The following is a 4985-nucleotide window of genomic DNA, read 5'->3' as shown; positions in this document are numbered from 1 at the left end:
GTTGTCTTATACACTAAAAGAAAGAACAGCCGTTGTCTTATACACTAAAAGAAAGAACAGCCGTTGTCTTATACACTGAAAGAAAGAACAGCGTTGTCTTATACACTAAAAGAAAGAACAGCCGTTGTCTTATACACTAAAAGAAAGAACAGCCGTTGTCTTATACAAAGAAAAAAAGAAGAGCTGCTGTCTTATACTGTGGAACTCGGATTCAACGAACTTGTCGGGCCTGGCCTTTAATTTTGTTGAATCCTAGTGTTCGTTGTGGCAAGTATGAGATTTTTGTATAGATAATTACAGGCACCGAACAAGTAATGTATCATGTATTTGACTTTCTCAATCAAAAGTATATTGTAGTCTGGCTTCAAATGAGAGGCATTTTTGTTTCTTTGATATTTAACAATTGCTGGAAAATCCCAGGAATATACACTGATCTCTACCAAGTGCATACTGTGCAAAAGGGCTGATTTATTTAAATGCGCACCAGTGTCATCTATCACCTATAACGTATTGTTTGCCAAACAAGTTATGTTGCTGTGTAGAGCCTAGCATACGACAACGTTTGATTCCACAATCCAGCGCGCAATTCATTATAAAGATCTATGTCAAGATTAGTTTATCATTGTAATATTGATCTGTAACCGGGGAAAAAAATAACAGTTTGTGCCAGGTTTGTATCTCTACTGACGCCCGGACCGTTTGTACCCCCCCCCCCCCCCTTCCCATCCTCCCAGACACACGCACACACAGTCACACGTCGCACTTGAAAATCTCCATCTCGAGAACAGAAGCTAAGAAGGTCAGCAGAATCTTAGGGAAACTCAACATTCTTATTGATGGAACACAGCTCCAACAAGTGGAGGAATTTAAATATTTGGGAAGCATCTTCCCACAAGATGGGTGTATGGACAAAGAAATAAAAACAAGGGCTACAAAGGCAAATGCAGTGACCTAGCAGCTAGCACCCCTGCTCAGTCACAAGAACATCCCAACCGAAGTGAAACACAAGCTCATCAATAGCATCTTCATCCCAACATTAACATACCAGTGCCAAACCAATGCGTGCGAAATGAGGTGTCTCCGCAAAACCATCAACGTCATCAGAAGAGACCGCTTAAGAAACGAAACCAAACGTCTACAAACTGGAATACCACCAGTAATAAAATTCATAGAGCTTCAAAGAGTCAAATAGTTTGGACATCTAGCCAGAATCCGGCTTCAAATCAAGAGGAAGACCAAGAAAGACCTGATTGGATGGGGTTAAAAAGGTCATGGAACAACATAACATATCTATCACAGACGCTACACACCTAGCACAGGACAGAAACCTGCACGTCCCCTCGACATCTTAAGTATACCAGAGGTAGGAAAAAGTAAAAGAGTAAAAGTAAAGTAAAGTTGGTGGGTTAAATAAGACGCATTGATGATTGGTTAAATAAGGCACACAAAACACGGCCAGCATGAATAAAAAAGACACCGCATATTTGGGTTAATCAAAACACATCCTTGAATTTTTAATCAAGACGCAGCATGCAAGGGTTAATCAAGACACATCCTTGAAGGGTTAACCAAGACACCCCAGGCAAGGGTTAATCAAGACAAGGCAGGCAAGGGTTAATCATCATGACCAGGCTGTCTTCTGTCTCTGAAGCCCGAGCTGTGAGATTGGCTGCCTCTGACGTCACGGGGAGACTCTGTGCCGGCCGACATGTTTTTCCTCGTACAGTTGTGCCGTGTAGACATACTGACCTTTTTTTTTTCCTTTAAACTTTTTTCTGTCCTCGCATACCATGAGGTGTGGAGGGGAGATGCAGTTGTCGGACGTGGGCCAGGTGTGTCGCTGTTTGGATCGTCATGTTGTTTTCTTTGGAGGGTCTCTTTCACTCCGTCCATCCATCTTTTTCTTGTCCTCCCCTTTGCCTTGAAGTCATCGAGTCGCATGTTGTAGGCCTCAGAGGCTGGCTGGTGTGGCCCCCATTCACAGGACGTGTCCTCACCACCTTGTCCGTTATGTCTCCGTGTAGTTCATTCTCGGTTCCACACGCACTTGTTGTCTGATGTCTCTATTTTTCTATCTCTTCTCGTGATGTATGATTTTCTTAAGAATTTCAGTTGTGTGTGAAGACTTGGATATTTACTGGGGTTTGGTTTCTGGAGGTGTTCTTTAATTCGGTCTCTGCTGTGCTCATTTTCACACCATATTTCTCACGTGCCTTGTTCAGTCTAGTGATCCATGTAGAATTGTTCTGTTCTGGTCGGCTGCCCGGGTCTCGGTGTCTGAGGCTCTGGTCGTCAGCGAAGAGCAGTTGGTTGAGTTGTTCAGAGTTGTCATTTGCTCCCGACTATAAAGGGTGTAAAATAACTGAAAAGACAGTGAAACACGCATATGAAAAGGCAACGTGAAAATATAAATAGATTCAAACGTATAATAATCTCGTTAGTGGGAATACAGCGTTTGAAACAAGGAAAATGGACTCACATGTGCGTCTTTACGCTCGTAGCCCACATAAGTTGGGTAGTTCTTGGGTTTTTACTTACTTACTTCCTCTCTCCGTATACAGTCAGGTAGAGAAGGCGGAGAGCAATCGACTCCACGCCTGTCTGTCCTTGGCCACGTTTTCCTATCTCGACACACCCAAGCCCTGGGTGATAGTAGCCTCATTCCTTACTGTGCCTCTACAGATTTTAGTTGGCCTTCCTCTTTTTCTTTATCCAGCAGGTCTCCAATACCATGTCTGATAGTGATAGGGTAATCTTGTCTTAGGCATTCTTAGAACATATCCTAGATATCTCCATCTTCTCATTTTTGTGGTCGTGTTGATATCTTCAATTCCAGCTTTTCCGTTAGTGATTCCAGCTCTTCCCAAAATTTCATTATTTGTAATAAATTCATTCCATTTTATCAGTAGAATTCTTCGTAAACATTTATGTTTGTTTGTTTTCCGTACACGCCGCGGTGGAATCAGGCTCTGGTTAATTTCTGAGCATGTAGATTATTGGTATCATCTTAACGCTTGTTCATTTATCTTGCTTTGAATGAAAAAAAAAATCTATCTATCTTGAATAGAAATCAAGATATTTGCGAATGAAGGAGGTGGGGATCACCTGGTTTCAGGTGTAAAATTAGTGAGAAAATGGCGCCAAAGATGAGTTATTTCCTTAGCTGGAGAGTCCATGAAAACTGAAAATTTACATTTTTGTGCCTTTGCTTTATATTTTTCAGTAAAATCTAAACAGAAATGTGTTCTTTAATGGGCATGAAAGGTGTTGAGCAAAAAAAAAAAAAAAAAAAATTCTTTAAAAATTCCCAAACCTGCAAAAAAAAAAAAAGCCAGTTTCTTCACTTTGATTATTTTGATGAGTGCCTGATTTCACCACACTTCCTCACACATCTCTGAACCATACATCAATACAGCCAAAGCATTGCTATTAAATACATGTATTTGTAATTTTGTCTTCAATGAAATGATCTTTGACTTCCGTGTGGTATTTAATTTCACAAAAACGATCCATGCTTTTATAAGTAGTTGGTGGACGTGGTCAAGGCAGTTTGTAGTTTTGTAGATAATGCCGCCAAGGTACTAGAATTTACTAATTTTTGCTGCAGGTTCCCCATAAAGAATGATGGAAATAGTTTCTGGTGATAATCACAGCACTTGGATACATTTTGTTACAAGGCAACTTTTTACACAGCATTAGCTAATTCATCGGAGTTTGTTTTTTAAATTGCATTTCTTGTACTGTGGTGTTTAATAAGCATATATATGTTATCCGCAAAATCCAAATCTCTTACATAATAAAATATGTGCCATTTGTCCAATCAATGTCTGTTTCAATGTCTTTGCTCTGTCTCCTAACAAAAACATTAACAATTTCAAAAAGTACAGATGTTAATATACAGAACTATCTAACTTCAGTATTTACTTTAAAAATGTAGATAGTTCTCCTTCAGCTAGGGCACAGAGGCTTGCTCTGGTATATAATGATCTTATACAGTTCATTCTTTGCAAGAATTTTCCTCTGGGCCTTTCGCTCCATGCTGTCAAAGGCTTTTTAAAGTCCACAAAGTACAAATGAATTGGAACATTCCATTCTTTGCTGTGGTCTACAATATATCTCAGAACAAACAGTTGGTCTGTACTTGATCTCTCTAGTCTACATCCCGCCAGCTCCTCTCTGAGTCTCTCATCTATAGCTGATCTAACAAACCACACGACAATAGATCAAAATAGTTTTCAAGGCTTTTCTCAAAGTTTTATTCTTGTCCAGTCGCCACATTCTTTTAAATTTCCCGCTTTAGGTAGTTTTATTATGTCTTCGGTTCTTTTTTGGGGGTTCTTTTTTTTATTATTATTTTTTAAAGCAAACTTGTCTATGACTTTTTGATTGAACGGTGCATTTTTCATGATGAGCCATTCATTATTAAAATACCTCTATTACTTTCCACTTTCCACCCTCAACAGGGTGCAAAAATTCTGCTGTGTGATGTGGTCCCAGTCTATTGGCAATGAGCTTAGCTTCAGGTAATAAAGATCTAAAGCGAACTTTCAAAAAGTGTTCTTCACGAAAACGGCATACCCCGGGGCGGTGCTACTGACTGAATTGCCTTTACGCCATTCCCAAAGGGGGGGGGGGGGGGGGTCATAAATATGTTCTTATGCACAGTAGAATTGTAAATTGTAAATGGGCTGATTCATCAATGTCATGCTCTTAACTGTGCCAGAACTGCAACAGGGAGCTGCTGCTTTTTCTTTCCTAATCCTTACTATCGTCATTTTTGGCTTGAGAGTCGAAACTACGTGCTGTTGAAGCTAGAGGGGTGAGCAGAGTAAGCCCTATTCCCTGTAAGGACTTCTCCGTTAAACTTGTACTAAAACTAAACCTAAAACTAAAACAAGAACGCTATCTCCCCTCGACGATTAGCGGCCACACAGGATGAGCGTCAGTATACTACACGTCACAGTGCTGTCTGGGACAACGGGGGG

This window comes from Aplysia californica, unplaced genomic scaffold (genome assembly GCF_000002075.1).
Source record: "Aplysia californica isolate F4 #8 unplaced genomic scaffold, AplCal3.0 scaffold00284, whole genome shotgun sequence".
NCBI classification, from domain to species: Eukaryota; Metazoa; Mollusca; class Gastropoda; order Aplysiida; family Aplysiidae; genus Aplysia; species Aplysia californica.
This window is presented reverse-complemented; position numbering follows the sequence as displayed.